This window comes from Sciurus vulgaris, assembly GCF_902686455.1.
Source record: "Sciurus vulgaris genome assembly, chromosome: 12".
Lineage (NCBI taxonomy): Eukaryota > Metazoa > Chordata > Mammalia > Rodentia > Sciuridae > Sciurus > Sciurus vulgaris.
In genome coordinates, this window is record NC_136473.1 from 106,312,474 (window position 1) to 106,330,828 (window position 18,355).

Sequence of the window (18,355 nt, forward strand, 5' to 3'; positions counted from 1 at the left end):
TTTTGTTGTTGTTGTTGTTGTTGTTTTTTAAGTTTTACATTTTTTTCTGTTAACTTTATTCCTGTTTGTTCTTTTTACATAATTTTTAAAAATTTTTGCTTTCAACTAGCAAACATATTTTTTAAATTATTTTTATTTAGTTTTTAATTTTTTACAGACTGCATTTTGATTCATTGTACACAAATGGGGTACATAATTTCGTTTCTGTGGTTGTACACAATGCAGATTCATACCATTCCTGTAATCATACATGTACATAGGGCAATGTTAAAGAGGAGAATCTAACCTAATTATGAACACATTGTAAGAAACAGTTTTTTAGATACCTCCTTTAAAAAGGAGCTGAAATTCAGTTTAATTTCATTCAATATTTTAAGCAATCAGAAAATTAAAGAAAAGGTACCCAAAAAAATGGGCAAGTAAGAAAAGGTCCAAATTTAAGAACTGGACCAAAGACTTGGTCTAATTCATAAAAGTAATTATTTTATCTTTGAAAAACACTGACGATACAAAAGAATAAAATGAAACAATAAAAATCTACTGAGTCTGACTATAAGTCATTTTTGAAACTATAACTAAAATAGCAGGGAACTGAGGGTGCCCTTACAGTGCCATGGGGAAGGAACACTGATTATAATTCCTTCCAGTTCCATGACTCTTGCTGAAGATTTTGCATCTAAGTTCATGAGGAAAAGAATGGTTGCTTTTATTTTTCTGTACTGTCTGTTTTAGGTTTCAGGGTAATAATGCTAGCTTCATAAAAAGTATGTCAGAAAGTATCCCCTCCTCTTCTCCTATATGGAAGAGACTGTATCAAGTTGAGGGTAATTACTCCTGAATTATTGGTAGAATTGTGCAGGAAAACATCTTGATTTGGAGATTTCAGGAGCTTTAAAATAACTAACTCAACGTCATCAATTGTTAAACAGTTGATTTAGATATACTGTTTTTTCATCTTGGCTGAGTTTTGATAGTCTGTAGTTCTCATGGGGTTCGTTTTGCCCAAACTGTCCATCGGTAAGTGTAGAGTTGATCATTGTGTTCCCTCCTTACCTTTATTAATGGCCACAGTATCTGTACCAACTTCTCCTATTCCCTTCCTGACACTGGCAATTTGAGTTTTCTCTTTTTCATTTCTTGTAGTCTTGCCAGGGATTTATCAATTTTATTGAATTTTTCCAAAGAACTAGCTTTTTAAAATTGATTTCCTCTATTTCTTCTCATCTTTGATTTCTTTGATTTTTGTTTTTATTTTTATTATTTCCTTTTTCTGCTTACCTTGACTTTATTCTCTTTTCTTCTAGTCTCCTGAGGTAGGAACTTGGGTTCCTTGTGAGAGAAACTTCATTACAGATTTGAGAGCCTGCTCATTTCTAACAGAAGCATTTAGTGCTACAAATGTTCCTGTTGGAACTGCTTTAGTTGCCTCCCACATATTAATGTGCTATTTTGTTTTCATTTTTACTTTCATTCAATTTACTTTCATTCAATTGCATTTAAAAATTATTTTCTTTCAGACTTTCCTTGACCCGTGAATCATTTTTTCCTTGTGGGCTTTCCACTACTGATTTCTATGTTGAAACCAGTATGGTCAGAGACCATAACCCTGTAAGATTTCAATTCACAAATCTGTTGAGTTTTGTTTTATGACTCAGGATTTTCTATCTTGGTAAATGACTCACTCATATTACATGCTTATTGGGTAGAATGTTTTTTATGTGCCTATTAGATTACACAAGTTGACTGTGCTTTTTGGATCTTTTTCATGCTTGCTGATTTTCTGCCTGGGATTCTATCAGTTTCTCAGAAGGGAGTGCCTGTGTGTTTACACTTTGATATAGCCTGTGCAGCCTGTGTAGAGGCCACATCAGACTTTGTTTTTTTTGTTTACTGAATATTCAGTAACAAATGATGAGCCAGCTTACTGAACGTACAACAGTAGGCTCTTCCTGGTTAACTTTCAAAAAGTCTGGCACTATTGCGGATTTGCTAACTTTTAAGAGTAAAGTGACAACTTACTGGAGTGAAGTTCCCTGAACCAGCAGATTCTCAGAAACATGGCCACTGGGATGAAGCTATCACTGACAGGCTGATTTTCACAGCGTGCATACTAATCCAAAGTCATTTCTGATTACTGAAGGGCACTTACTGTGACTAGGGACTTTGGGCAAACAACAGTCTTTCCCTTTCTTGAATATAACAATTAACTTTTAATTCTCAGTTCTTTTGATTTTCTGCCAAAACCAACAATAAAAACAAAACAAGACCTGTAGGAGAAACCATAAAGGACTGTTGTTCAGGTTTACAAATGGAAATAGGAGGTATGATTTTCAATGATTGTTAAAGAGTGATTTAAGTATCAACTGCTGTGGGGAAAAAATAGTTCCAAGTAACTGAATTTTGGTAGTTCAGTGAAAAATATAATTTTTGTAATTCACTGAAAACAAAGCCAATATAAGATGCAAAACAAAATCACTGGTTTCAGGATGACTGGCAACTTTAGTTATGAGGGAATATGCATGTCTTGATAAAGATTTTGGACTTCAGACAGTAAGAATGATGGACAGTTTCTGAAATCAGGGAAAGACATGATAATGTTTTAGAAATGGAGGGGAATAATGATCTGGAAGGGTATAAAGGTAGGTAATCTATTTAAGTATGATATTAATCCAGGAAAAATACAAAAAGGAGATCCCTCAACAATTATAAGCACATTACCAGAAACTAAGGTGGGGAGAGGTTGAAAGAAGGGATTATAAACTAAAGGAGAGTGTAGCCTCTGGCTAGTTTTAATCTCAAAGGTTTTAGACCAGAAAAGTGCTCAGCTCCTATTTAATGATAAAGCTAATCCCTCTGAACTATTTATAGGAAAAACTGCAAACTTCTGGAATCACTGTTAGTTTTAGGGATTCAGAAACAAGTTGGCTTGGCTTTTCAATCATCTTACTTCTTCAACTTGTTACATTTTTTTGAGATTTTTAGCTTAAGGTTTTCGCTTTACCTCTACATACTTCTAAACTTCAGCCTGGAGTGTGTCACCAACCTTGCACAGAAGCAAAGTGGTTTTTCACCAGAATTCTATGTCTGAGTACACATACAAGATCACATTTCAACATTTAAAAGCTAGTCTCCTTTGGTGTTATCTTAGTCTATTTTCCAGAAACTGCAGCAACTACTTTCCTCAGAAATTTGTGCAGAGTCTTACTTTTCATAATTTTCATTATAAAGAAAATCAAAATAGTAAAAATAACACACCACCCTGAGGAAATAAGCCTGCTTCTTCTATTTCCTTTTGCCAATAGATTGAAAAAATGTTACATTTTTTGAAAGAGTAGGCTACAGATCACCAAGAAATGCTACACCAACTGCCAACAGAGAAGCCTCTGGCTTACTGCCTACTGAAACCGGGACATGGCCTAACACGGGGACTTGAGGGTGGCGACCCAGTCGTCAGTGTTCCACCTCTGGGTTCACGTGGGACTCAAGGACGAGGGTCCAGGTACATGAGCAAAATAGCCTAACATGCTTATAACGTGCTTATAGTGCCTTAGACCTTAGTCACTAACTAGTTTTAAATCTTAATGGATAAGCACAGTAGCAAGAAGTTTTTGTAGTGTGAGATTTTCTTTTCAATTCAGATCAATGTTATAAATTATTTTAAAACACTTTTTGGCACTTCTAACTAAGCTTGTAAATAAATGAAAAACTGGGTATACTTTTAGTGTTATTAAAACACGTGCAGCTAAAGTAACACCAAGTGGTTGCTGAATGCTAAAATTAAACACGCTAAAGTTAAAAATCAGGAAAGTGATAAGGAGATAGAATCTGAAACTCATGTAGTAGTTGCACTTTCAAGCCAAGATGAATTCCTTAAGTAAAATAATAGGAGGACCCAGACAAGGACAAATTAGAAGATGGGTGGTGTCCGAAAGCTATCTACAAATTTACGTGGAAAGGGAAGAAAGAACATCTCAGAAAGCAGATAAAAACAGAAATTTTACTGTTCTGAAAAACACACATTTTATTTTTAAACTTTCATGGGAAGATCATAAAGATGATTATTATATTTATCTTTAAGACTATAATATGATAGGTTCTATAAAAATAAATTTAGTTCATTATTTCTGACTGTTTTAAACACCCTTGTATACAGAACATTAAGCACTATAGGCACTTTATCAACAGAAACTATTACTTTACAAATGGATAAATTAAGAAGGTGAACAGCTTAATGTCACAGAGAAGAGTTCAGAGGCAGCATCTTAGGTTACCTGGCTTCATCCTATATAACACACTTACTCACAATTACTTTCAACCTGAGAAAACATTCCTATAAGTTCTAAAGTCAACATTAGTGACATCAGTTTGGAAATTGACCCATTAAATCCTACTATGTTTTCTATAAATCTGACCATTTCCTCCCAGGAAGTCTGAAATACCTCTTCAATAAAAAACAATTTTATAATGCAGAGTGAAATATCATAACACCCACTTTGTAGGTTAAAAAAAAAAAAAAAAAACGCTAAGTTATAGAAAAATTAAATGTCAGGATGAAATTCAAAGAGTAAATGAAGAGAATTTACACCATGAAGAGAATACAAATGTCCCTAGATTAGAGGTATATCTACAAGATTATTCTTCAACATTTAAATTCAATTCACTAGACATTTATGGTGCACCCACCATACAGGTTAAAGAACAGTCAATTTCATGTTTGAAAAAACATTTAAAAATCATTCTTAAGTAGTTTATATTCTGGCAGAAAAGAAAAAGATGTATGAGGAACCATAGGAAAGGATGAGTTAAGTAGTAATAAAAAGAAGAGATTTACAAAGAAACCAAAAGAGAAAATTACTCTTAGCTTGAAAAACAGAAAAGCTTCAAAGTGCCTTTCATTTGATTTGGACATTAGGAATAGCCATAATGTTTACAAGAAAAGGTAGAGACGCATGAATTATAAATGGAAATGCCATCACAAGCAAAGAAACTGTCTGCCCAAAGAATGATTCCAAGACCATTAACACAAGAGCAAACTTAAGGAAGGCAGCAATGTCGAAGATGGAAAGAGGTTCAAGATAGAGGACAAGGGTATTTCAGGCAATTTAAAGATTTTAGAGTTTTCTTTTAAAACCAAAGAAATTGAGGAAATTACATAACACAATGTGAACTTGAAAGAAGGAACTAATTGGGTGAGTACTTACTGCACCACACTGTGCAGGAGGACACGAGGCCTGAGGAACCACCAGGCATTAGTGGAAGAACTTCCTTGAAAGTCAATTTTCCTAGGAGATCTGTATAATGAGGAAATTACAGCTTTTTTGTGTACTTAAAAGGTCATGATACATGCATCAGGATCACACTTTTTTACAATAACCACAAACAATATGGGGTAATATGTAGAATTCACATGATGGCAGATCATTAGGATTGTGTTCTAAGGTAGCACACTCTACCTTTCTCTATTCAGTGACTATCTCTTTCTCTCCCTTCCTGGATGTTCAGAGTTCAAAGGCGGAAATGTTTGAGAAGCACCATATAAGGGTATGATAATGTAAATGAGAAAGTTAAGGGAAAAAAAAAAAAAACATGACAAGTACAGGCAACATGAAAAAGGGCAACAGGAGAGATGTCAGATAATGGTCCTTCCCTCCTCATCCTTCCTCCAAGACTCTGGCCAGGTGTCTGTCACATAAACTCCCACAGAACAATGCACACTTCTGGCTCTGCATGTATTCCTTTATAACTCAAGCCTGGTTTCCTGTCTGCATACCACTTGCCCCAACATATGCCATCTCAGGGACCATCTTGGGCAACACTGTGTTCCTAGTGCTCTGCACTGTTTTAGTATCGAGTAAGTACTCAGTAAAAGTCTACTGAGTGTATGTCTTCTTCCGTAAAGTGTCTGTCCAGTTCCTTGGCCCATTTATTGATTGGGTTCTTTGTATTTTTGGTGCAAAGTTTTGTAAGTTCTTTATGAATTTTGGAGATAAGTGCTCTATCTGAAGTGCATGTGGAAAAGATTTTCTCCCACTCTGTAGGTTCTCTCTTCACATTCTTGATTGTATCCTTTGCTGAGAAAAAGCTTTTTAGTGTGAGTCCATCCCATTTATTGACTCTTGCTTTGATTTCTTGTGCTTTGGGAGTCTTGTTAAGGAAGTGATCCTAAGCCAACATGCAGACACTTTACAGAAGAAGACATACAGGCAATTAATAAATACATGAAAAAGTGTTCAACATCTCTAGTAATTAGAGAAATGTAAATTTTACTCCAATTAGAATGGCAATTATCAAGAACACAAACAATAATAGATGTTGGCATGGATGTGGGGAAAAAGGTATACTTGTACATTGCTGGTGGAGCTTCAAATTGGTGCAGCCACTCTGGAAACCAATGTGGAGAATCCTCAGAATGGACCCATCTTTTGACCCAGTTATCTCACTCCTCATTTTATACTACCGTAAATCAGCATACTACAGTAACACGGCCACATCAATGTTTATAGCAGCTCAATTCACAATAGCTAGATTGTGGAACCAACCTAGATGCCCTTCAACAGATGAATGGATAAAGAAACTGTGGTATATACACACAATGGAATGTTGTTTAGCCGTAAAGAAGAATAAAATTATGGCATTTGCAGGCAAATGGATGAAATTGGAGAATATCATGCTAAGTGAGATAAGCCAATCTCAAAAAACCAAAGGTCGAATGATATCACTAATAAGTGGATGAGGACACATAATGGGGGGAGGGAGGGGTTAGTGTTAGGGTTAGGGTTAGGGAGGGGGGCAAGAATGGAGGAAGGAAGGTCTGTATAGAGGGAAAAGAGGGGTGGGAGGGGTGGGGGGAAGGGAAAAGTAACAGAATGAATCAAACAACATTACCCTATGTAAATTTATGATTACACAAATGGTATGCCTTTACACCATGGACAGAGAAACAACATGTATCCCATTTGTTTACAATAAAAAAAATGCAGTCTGTAAAAAATTAAAAAATAATTTCATTTAAAAAAGTCTGTTGACAACAATGATAGCAGCAAACAGATGAAATGGCATCATGATTTCTCATGTTTCCCCTTTCACTGAGGGAAGGAAGTTACATGTTACCCCACTCCTTTATCACCACTTTATCAAAGATCTGATCAGGTCGAAAGAGAGAATGTGCCCAAAGCTATGGTGATGGGCTACGGCCAGACGAGGAGCTAACATTTAAGATGCTCGGCAGCAGCTTCTTGCTTGAGTTTGGCACCTCTGGCTGGAGCACAGGGCGGAGTAGCACGTGCACTGCTGTGGTGACGTGTGCCATGGCAGAGGAGGGAAGGTACCCGGTGCCAGGGAACGGAGCACCAAAGGCAACCCCGCCTTGCTGATGGGACTCACTCTGGAGCTAGTGACTGCAGAGTTCCCGTCCTATCTGAAGGTGAATATGCAGTTCATCTTCATGTGCTTAGGTTTAAAGTAGTTAGACCAGACTTCCTGATTTCAAAGTAACATTTCTTAGAGGGAAAAAAATCACTTATAAGTCTACTATATCAGTATTTCTAAGATGCTAATATCCAAAATCCCTGCTTAGAATCACAATAGTCATATAAAACTGCATTTTTTTCATAAAATATTTATTGAAACAAAAACACTGTTTGAAACTATACCTTAACACTGGGTTCGATCCCCAGCACCACAAAAATAAATAAATAAATAAAAACTATACCTAAACAATAAATTATAAATATTTAAGATAGGATTCTAAGCTTTAATTAAAATTATAAATGGGAAGAGGAAAAATGTGATACTTCAAGTTAAATTTTATGATTAAAGATTTTGAGAATGAGAACACTAAGAAATAATCTTCTTTCTTCCCATTTTCTATACTTTCTTTCTTGGTTCATTTAAAAAGTTAAAAATGTACTAAACAACTACTTTCTGACTGGATGCCCAGACCCTTCCTTCATGGAGCTCACAGTATCAGTAAAAGGAGCAAGTAAGAAGGAGACCTATTCTTCTGGATGAATACCAAGCAGTGGGACAGCTGGGTCATATGGTGGGTCCATTCCTAATCTTTTGAGGTATCTCCACACTGTTTTCCAGAGTGCTTACCAATTCGCAGTCCCACCGACAATGTGTAAGTGTAACTTTCTCCCCCACATCCTCATAAGCAATTACTTTTATTTATAATTTGATGACTGCCATTCTGACTGGAGTGAGATGAAACATCAGTGTAGTTCTGATTTGCATCTCCTTGATTGCTAAGGATGCTGAGCATACTATAGTGATACACGCATTCCAATATTTATAGGAGCACAATTCACAATAGCCAAGATATGGAACCAGTCTAGGTGGCCATGAACAGAGGAAGGGATAAAGAAAATGTGGGATATACACCCAATGGAGATATTCTACTTAGCCATAAAGAAGAATGATTGTGTCATTTGCTGGTAAGTGGATGGATTAGAGAACATCATGCTAAGTGAAATAAGCCAGACTCAGGAAGTCGAAGGGCAAAGGTCTTTCATAAATGGCAGCTAGAGAAAGAAATGGGGGAGATTTTAAAAGGGGATCTCATGGAAATAGAAGGGAGACCAATGGAGTAAAGGAAGGGGATCAAAGGGGAAGGGCCCAAGTGTGCATAAGAAGTACTGGAGAATGAAATCAGACAAATTATGCTATGTCCATGTACAAATATCCCACAACAAGTCCCACTTACAGATATAATTATACTAATTTAAATGATGATAATAATAATAGAAGGGAGATCAGTAGAGTAATAAAGCAGATCAGGGGTAGCAGGAGGGGAGGAAAAGGGAAGGTTCTGGAAAAGGAGACTCATCAAATTATGTGCAGGTATAAATATGGCATAATGAATCCCACTATTATGTATAATTATAATGCACCAAAAATGAATGAAACAATAATTAAAAATTAACAGACCTACTCTAGGTGATATGGCAAATGATAATAGTGAACAGTCAAAATTACAAATAACTTTGTAAAAATAAATAAAAACTAAGTATCTAAGTATATGTGTAACATTATTCTATTACCCTAATCAAGAAATCTGGCTTTAGCCAGGTGTGGTGAGGCACACCTGTGATCCCAGCAGCAGGAAGCTTAGACAGGAGAATTGCAAGTTCAAAGCCAGTCTCAGCAATTTAGCAAAACCCTAAGAAACTTAGTGAGACCCTGTCTCAAAATAAAAAAAAATAAAAATAAAAAGGGGCTGGGGATATAATCCAGTGGTTAAGTGCCCCTGGGTTCAATCCTCAGTACCAAAAATCTAGCTTAGGCCTAGGGATGTAGCTCAGTGCTTGCCTAACACGTGTGAAGCCCTAAATTCAATCCCCAGTATTGTAAAACAACAAAAACAACAAATTTTCAGCTGGTTTTAGAAATTTAATAACTGGAATAAATAATGTGTGATACTAGACGTACTTCTTTCCCAGCACACAGTAATTAAAATGAGAAGAAAACAAAAATATTTTCTATGTATGGCACTGTAAAAATTCAGAATATTGTACTTTAAAAAGCAAAAATGATTCTTTGTATACTTAATGGTAGCATGTTAAAAATTCTATCGGCAAAAATTCAGCAATAGGAAAATGTCTAAATACATAAGTCATACAATAAAATATTATAAGTCTTTATGTTGTCAAAAATTATTTGGTAGACGTTCTTCGCCTAGAGTCGCCGCGGTTGGACGGAACCAGGCGCTGGACCCAACCCCAGCGGCCGCTGGGAACCCGCAGCCCTGTGCCAGCTCCTTAGGGTGCCCTCAGACCACCCCGAGGCTGCCGCTGCTCCAGCGCGCCGCGCAGCCGCGTGCCATGAGGACCGCGTCCCCCTCCCGGGAGCGCCAGAACTACCACCAGGCCTCAGAGGCTGCGGTCAACCACCAGGTCCACCCGGAGCTCTCCGCCTCCCACGTCTAGCTGTCCATGTCTTACTACTTGGACAGTGATGATGCGGCTTTGGAAAACTTTGCCAAGTACTTCAGTCTCATGAGGAGTGGGAACGTGGTAAGAAACTGACGAAGCTGCAGAACCAACGAGGTGGCCGGATCTTCCTTCGGGATGTCAAGAAACCAGACCCTGACGCCTGGGAGAGTGGGAGCCATGCAGTGGAATGCGCTTTGCACTTGGAGAAAAGTGTCAGTCAGTCACTTCTGGAACTGCACAAACTGGCCGCTGACAAAAATGACCCCCCACATGGGTGACTTCATTGAGACTCACTACCTGAAAGAGTAGGTGCAATCCACCAAAGAACTGGGTGACCACGTAACCAACTGGCACAAGATGGGAGCCCGACGGCAGAGCATCTCTTTGACAAGCACACCCTGGAGACAGGGATAAGGAGAGCCGAACCTTGGGCCGACTTCCCCATAGCCATGGAAGTGACCGCCCTGGTCACCAAGGCAGTGCATGCGTCTTGGGGCGACCTTCACCTTTTTTATAAGTTGTACCAAAACATCCACTTGTTCTTAAATTTGTACCGTTCATTCCTTCAAATAAAGACATTTGGTTACCCAAAAAAAAAAAAAAGAAAGAAAAAGAAAAAAAATTATTTGGTAACATGGAGAATGTTCACAATGATTTACATGAAATTAAAATATAGGCTATAAGCAGAGCTGAATATAGACAAAAGCATGTTTGATTAGAGAAAATGATAAGCCTACTTCACCATGAAGAATCAAGACGCTTTCCTGTAATTTAGGAAAAAATAAATATTTTTGTTTACTATGTGAAACCTGTGGCTCTCCAACTCTGGTTCTGTGTATTTTCATTCTGAATCATCAACACATTGTCAGCAAGAGAATAACATCTTGCCAGTTAGTTCACCCACAGCTCTTCCTAGACATGTGAAAACTCAGTATCTACATGCTTTCTCTAATATCTGAATTATTATCCAAATGAATTTTATTATCAACCTCCAAATAAAAATAGAGCTCCTGACAAGGATGTGGAGAACAAGGGAATCTTTGTACATTGTAGGTTAGAAAGTAAATTAGAACAGCCATTGTGGGAAACAGTATGGAAGTTCCCTGAAAATTAAAACTAGAACTGCCATGCAATCTAGCAATCACACTAACTGGGTATCTATTCAAAGGAAATGAAATCAGTATTTTTGAGAGACATCTACACATCCATGTTTACTGCAGGACTATTCACAAGAGCCAAGATATGGAAACAACCTAAGTGTCCACCAGCTGATGACTTAATAATGGAATACTGTTCCACCATAAATAAAAGGATGGCATCCTGTCACTTGCAAGTACATGGATGGAACTGGAAGTCACTGTGTTAAGTGAAACAAGTCAGGCACAGAAAGACAAGTACTGCATGGTCTCACTCACAGGGAATCTGAAAAGCTGACCTTATAGAAGTTGGGAGTAGAAAGGAGGTGTCCAGAGGCTGGGGAGGGCAGGGTGGTGGGGTTGGAAGGATGGAGTGGGGTTGATCAATGGGTGCACAGTTATAGTTAGATGGGAGAAAGAAATTCAGGGTTCTGTTACACAATGGGTTAACTATACATGATGATAGTGTATTACATGTATATATTTTTTTTAAATGGAAGAAAGGATTTGAATGTTTTCCCCATAAAGTGACAACTAACTGAGGAGGTAGATATGTTTACCCTGATTTGAACATTACTAAATGCACACATATATCAAAATGTCACATGATATCCCATAAATATGTATAATTTTTAAAGTATTAGTCAAAAATCAAAAAATTTAAAAACTAAACTGGCCAAGTTTCCTTCCTATTTGCCTTTCTGCTCAATTGTTGAAGCTTGATGTACAAACAGTATATTAATAATAGAATATTAAAATTGCTTTCCAAACTTTTTAACACTCCAACACTTCACCACACTCTAAACTTTCTTTGAGAAATAAAGAGTGTAGAACAACTAAAAAAATAAAGTTTTATTCATTTGGTTAATTTTATCTCCTTGGTTTTTAGAACAATTTTCACCCTACATTTCCAAAACAAAAAGGTTCTAAAATAAAGTTTTATTTTTCTTAGTTGGAAATCTTTCTAAAATGTATTCCATATATTTTCTTAAATATGTAAAGTGAGACAAGGTCTCTTCTAAGAACAGAGTACAGAAGGCAATAGAGAAAAGAGGTTGTATAATCACTTTCATCTCTGAATTTTTTAGTTGCTGTATGTTTTCAAAAATTAGACCCCAAAGTGACACTATCCCTGGTCTAAGCTCAAATTTGTTTTCATTTCCATCATTATTTCTGTATGTTCCTAATGTCTTTCCAGCCCTTGAGGAAAATAAATTTTTCATTAATAAATATCATTTGGGTATTTGCTAAAAAAAAATAAAATAAAATAAAAATAAAGAGTGTAGAACAAAGTAGAATCCACTACAGACGACTCCATAAAGGAAGGGAACTCCTAAATTCTCTTTCACAGCAGGAGGTGCAAGAGCCAGCATTTACGAAGCTCCTTTTCTGAGGACTGACTGCGGAGGACTAGGGAGATGAGACCCAGGTTCCCTCAGACCTTCTGCCCATGACCACATCAGGACAGAAAGGTCCTCCTTAGGAAGGAGGACCCCGAGTGCTGGGGACTCAAGTCCGTGCCCCCACCAACTCCACCAGTGGGACTTCTGTCCGCAGGGAAGAGGGCTGGGTCCTTCACACCCAGTCTCGGTTAAAGAAGGGCATCGCTGGTTCTCTACTTCACACATTTTGTGAAGATACTTTGTACTTGGTTCAACCTCGTAATACGAACTGTCACAGCAACTCATTCAATGCCACCCACATACAAGCTTACAGTCTATTTTTAATTAAAACTTCATCTTGTCATAGAAAAACTGGCAAAATACAAAAGTTCAGCTGAAGAGACATTTATGAAATTATCTATGGTTTGGTGAGGGAGAGTGGAAAGGCAACTCACTACAAAAAACAAAAAACAGCTAAGATTGTTGGCCTTGTAAGATAAAGATTCAGCTTCAGAAGTAACAACATAAATTCTTAATATCCACATATTCCCTGCAATTTAAAAATCTCCTTGGTTTTAGAACAATTTTCACCCTACATTTCCCAAAAAAAAAAAAAAAGTTCTAAAATGTAAAATAAACATGCAATATCTAAATATGTCATTTAGTTAAAGGAAAAAAAAATACTTAAAAGATCTAAGTTGAATCCACATTAGATAATAATGCAGACTCTTCTGCTGAAAAGAAACCACAATACTTCTCTTAATAAGTGTTAAAAAATTATTTATATTAAGTGACTATGAAATATTTTAATTTTTATTTTGACATAATGTACACTCTTTTCCAAAAGGAGGTTTTCTCCTGTGTTAAATGACAGGCTATTACTTAAAAGCTATCATCAGTTTGATCTAAAAGTTCTATTTGTTAACCCTACTTCTGCTTAATTTGATGAAAGTCTATTTTTTAAAAGAAAAAAAAAAAACAGTATAATTCTTCCCACATGAAAGAGAAATGTTTTCTGTCCCCTTCATTCTCAAACTTCCCCTTTAAGGAAAGTAATTTAACACTGAAAAGAAGTCAATGTATTAAATGTCCAGAGTATATTTTTTTATATACTCTGCAGTTCTCAGGAAGTCTGCTCTCCAGACCTGCAAAGCCCCAGGCCTTCTGGACCATCCCAAATACTCAGAGTCAGAAAGACTTTATTTTTAAAAATAAATAAATAAATGGATATCTTCCTAAGAAATCTAGAACTCTATTAAAAGGAAAATTATGTTGACTTTATTTTAATTTGACATGTATAATGGAGCAAAAAGGTGGCAAGCACCGTATCCCATGACAAGAAACACGAAGAGTAATTTAGAACAGCCAAGGTTTAGTAAACTAGAATGATACTGATTGCCAACAGGTAGGGCATTTCAGAGTGAATACCATGCAGTCTCATCAGCAAAGTGGCACTTTCAAGTCTGAAAGTCCAAAAAGAAAGTGACACTATGTACAAGTTTGTGTAAGACATAATCACACAAGCTTCAACACCTGAAATCATAAGACCATTTAAGCAACAAAACTAATACAGGTTATAATTTCCTAAAAACAAGGTATTTCATCAAGATATCTTAAAACTTTCACATCTCATTTTCTTTCACACACGCATATCCAAGTAAACTAACAAAACTGACTATACAACTGAATCCTATAGGCAGAATGAATACCCACTGCTTTGAGTTTGTCTATTGCTCTTTAAGTATTTTAAATGATCCAATCATTAAAGGAATTCAGTTATGAATATCGTGTTTATAGCTAAGTAAAAAGGAAAAAAATAAAAGCTCTATGGAGAAAAAACAAACACACATTTAAAATGACATTACAAATTAAAAACTGCACTTCCATTTAAGTGGGTAAAAGACAAAAAAAAAAAATTAAAAAAAAATAAATAAAAGGTGCTAGTAATTACTACCGTCCTCAAAATGATCTACCTTCAGGACCAAATACCTAACAGAACACTAGCACCATGACCAGTGCTTTGTCTGTTTCCACATTATCACAGGGGTAGGCATTTTGACATTCTCCCTCCAGATTATATTAATACGTATTTATTTTCTTCATAACACTGTAGTTGTTGTTGATTCTAGTTAAAATTCTCAAATATAATTCTGATAGGTACTGCAAAGTTATGGAAGTTATTTGTTATATTGCTTACTTTAATTTCACTTTCTAACTTTTGTTTTATTAAGATGCATAGGATCATAATGTAAAACTTCAGTTTGCTACTCATACATGCTAGTGGTCAATTATTTCCTTGCATCCCCAAATGACTCTATGAAATCAGAAAAGTTTGCTTTGAAATATTTAAATAATCAATTATTTCTTGTTTATTTCTGATACCATAAATAGAAACACTTAAAAACATCATCATGGCATAAAATTCAGGGTTATCATACACTAGCACCTTCCCACCACCACACACAAGGTTGGGAAACTAACTGAGTTCTAGTAAAGGATAAGTGGGATCCAGAACAGGCATATGAAATGATGATATGCAGCACACCAAGAGACAATTTTCAAAAAGTATAAAACCAGAAAGGAATAGAATTATAATTTGGGCATATGGATTTTAAAAAAAGCGTGTATACATGTACATGCTTTATATATATTTATATATATACATACATACATGTATACATATATATAAATAATATAATATATAAACATATATCATGGGCAATACATTCCAATTTTACTCACATACACCTCCATATATTAAAAAGTCAAACAGAATATTTTGTGATATTAGAAAATTATGTGAAATTCAAATATCAGTGTCCACAAGTAAGTTCTAATGAAGTACAGCCACTCATTCACACTCATTCACTGATGATAACTGCCTAAGGCTGCTTTTGCACTATGAGGACAGAGTAAGCAGGTGCAACAGAGATAGTGTCACCCACAAAGAATGAAACACTTACTCTTCCACCCATCAGAAAAGTTCTACAGATGACTACCCTGGTGCATGAGGGCTCTTCTCAACTTTCTGAACATCCTGTGTTCTTCCCGCTTTCCTGCTCTTGTTCTGTTGTCAAAGTTCTCTTGATAGTGAAAATATTACTTGTATATTAAGACCTAACTCCTTATAAATAACATAAATATTAATCCCTCTCTATATATAGATATATATCAATAAATATATGATATATATATAAATTGATATATATATATATATATAAATTTCACCTTCTTGAAAAAACTCTCTTCAAATACCTCTGACTCTGTTCTGACCTGGGTGCTCAATCAGCCCATGTGGCTTCAGGCTGGGGTTTTCCTCCCCCTCATCCCGAGTGTTCCCTTTGCCTTTCTCTCAAGGTAGATTTTCTGATTCCTACGTCTTGTATCTTCTCTCTTCTTCTCTCTCGTTTTTGGTGGTAAACATAAGTACAGTACCTTTTCAATAAAGGATGAAGAGAAACCTACTTGCCTAAAAATGTCTTTCATCTATATTCATAATTGGTAATTTTGCTGGGAATAGAATTCTAGGTTGGAAATAATTTTCTCTCAGATAGTTGAAGGCATCGTTTCCTTGTTTCCTAGTTTGCAGTTTTACTACTGAGAACAGTAAAACCTATATTTTCTCTCTGGAAGTTGGAGGGTGTTTTGTTTCTAGGGTTCCATGATTACACAATGTATGTTGATATCTCTCTATTTTAATCCAGTGTCCTGAATATTTAGTGTCCCCTTTCATTCTAGAAACATATGTCCTTAGTACCAGAAAACATCCTTGATGTATTTCCTTTATTTCCCTCCCTCTTTTCTCTTTCTATCTCACTTTGGAACTCTTACTGTTCAAGTACTGGGCTTCATGGACTGATTCTCTGATTTTTTTCTCTTTTCTATATTATTTGAATTTAGTTAACAATTTACACAAGTACATAAAACTTGGGTAAATAGAACAAATAATTTTTACATGTGTTTACACATAAGGAGCCACCCCTATACTAATATGCTTTCCTGTATAAAACCCACCCCATAGAACAGTCATTATTAATACTCATGACCATTTTTTTCTGTTCTTGAACTTCATATAAATTGAATCATGAATTATATATTCCTTTGTGAAGTTTCTTTCACTCAATAATTGTGTTTTCAGATTCATCCATGTTTTTGTGCTTACAAAGATTTCTTTTCTTCATGGCTATGTTTTCTAATTTTATGTTCTATCCTATTTTCTATTTCTTTGGATTTTTGTTCATTTTCTTAAAGACCTCTCCAACTCCATTTTTCTAATAATTTATGAAATTATTTGTTAAAAATTGTGATGGGTTTTAAAATTTTCCACAAGCTGATTTTAATTCTCAGGATGTTCCTATTTGTATGAACATATGAATGTATGTATAAAATCTTGGTTTTGTTTAATTTTCTATTATCTTTCAAGATATTAGTTTTAATATAGTTTCATTTTGTGTGTGTTTTTTTTTTTTTTTCTTCCTTCTCCTTGTATAGTCTCTGTGTCATTCATGTTGCTTTTATCGGTTTATTTGGTCTTTATTTTTTAATGCCAAATGCTTTTATACAATGACTAATGATATTGGCTGTCTGCTCATATTTAAGAGTAGGGCACCAAAAATCTAAGTGGAAGAACAGTAGAATGGATGGAGATTATTGACCAGGGCACTGTCACTAAAGGATGATCTGAAAGCCATTTCCTTGGGGAACATTAAAAAATCTGTAAGTCTTTCTTGGATTTCTTAGATTTGCGAGAGAAAACTCTTCAAATCTCTTGCCTCAATGATATACCTGAGCATCAACATGCTGAGGGCTATCAGAAGACCAGAAGTGTTAAATTTAAAATTTCATTTACCATCTCTGATTTCAATCTAGCATACCCCTGCCCTTCTGCCTTCTATTGTTTTGTGGTCTCCACTGTACTAGCAACCTTATTTTATCTTCCATGAAGTATATAACTGCCCTTAGTCTTCTGCCAAATAGGAGAGGACCTGCAGTTCAACTGTGCGGCCAAGAGGGCGGGATACTGGAACATAGCTGCCACTTAAATATTAACTTTAAATATTAATTTTCCTGTTTATAACCCCATTTCAACGCCTCTTCCAGAGGCTGCCAGTGTTTCTAATCTCTGAGCATTATGGGATGGTGGTATATAAATCCAGTTTTTGTCAGTTCTCTCCCACTGGGAACCTATAAAAGAACTTCCTCAGGTCTGAAATAGTTGGCACTCATCCATCTGCCCTCTAACTTCAAATTTTATAACTTATCCACTCTCCCATTTTCTTTGCTTTAGTGAATTTATTTATTTAAAAATACATTCTTTGTAGAGGAGCTTTCAGATGATATGAGACATCTGCATGTGTATAATAAGAAGTCCTTATTACTTGTTGGCTATATTTCAAAAATGAACATAAAGTTCATAAATCAAGTCTAATTCTAAATTTAGATTGTAGCTGTCCTCTTCCAAATCTAGACTTCCATAAACAAAATCTATCAATGTACAAGCCATAAAGAAGTTGAAAAATTCAAATCAACTGATTACTTCCCTTAAATAAAACCAATAAACTCATATGACAGATATTTTACCATGATTTAAAATGAGCAGATGTTGTAGCATAATTTAGAATATGACTAAGTAATCTGATGAATTCCAATACATCCAATCAAAATATTTTTCTTTTATTAATATGATTGAATCAAATTAATTTCTTCAGCCTATGATATAAATTTATTTTCTGGGGAACATGCTTTTTATTAGCTACAATCATAACTCACTGCTTTATGTCAGATTATCTGGACCATCAATTTTTTTAAAAACATTTTTTAGATGTTGATGTACCTTTATTTTACTCATTTATTTATATGCGGTGCTGAGGATCAAACCCAGTGCCTCACACATGCTCGGCAAGCA

General features: G+C 35.6%; 1 protein-coding gene and 1 pseudogene across 8 annotated transcripts in view; one reads left to right on the forward strand and one right to left on the reverse strand.

The window, feature by feature from the left end:
* Nucleotides 1-18,355, reverse strand: part of RABGAP1L (RAB GTPase activating protein 1 like) — a 683,255-nt gene that overhangs the window by 319,730 nt on the left and 345,170 nt on the right. The gene's annotated exons all lie outside the window — the stretch shown is intronic.
* LOC306641650 (ferritin heavy chain-like) lies at nucleotides 8,466-10,477 on the forward strand (annotated as a pseudogene). The gene has a single exon. The product of its transcript is annotated as a ferritin heavy chain-like (transcript).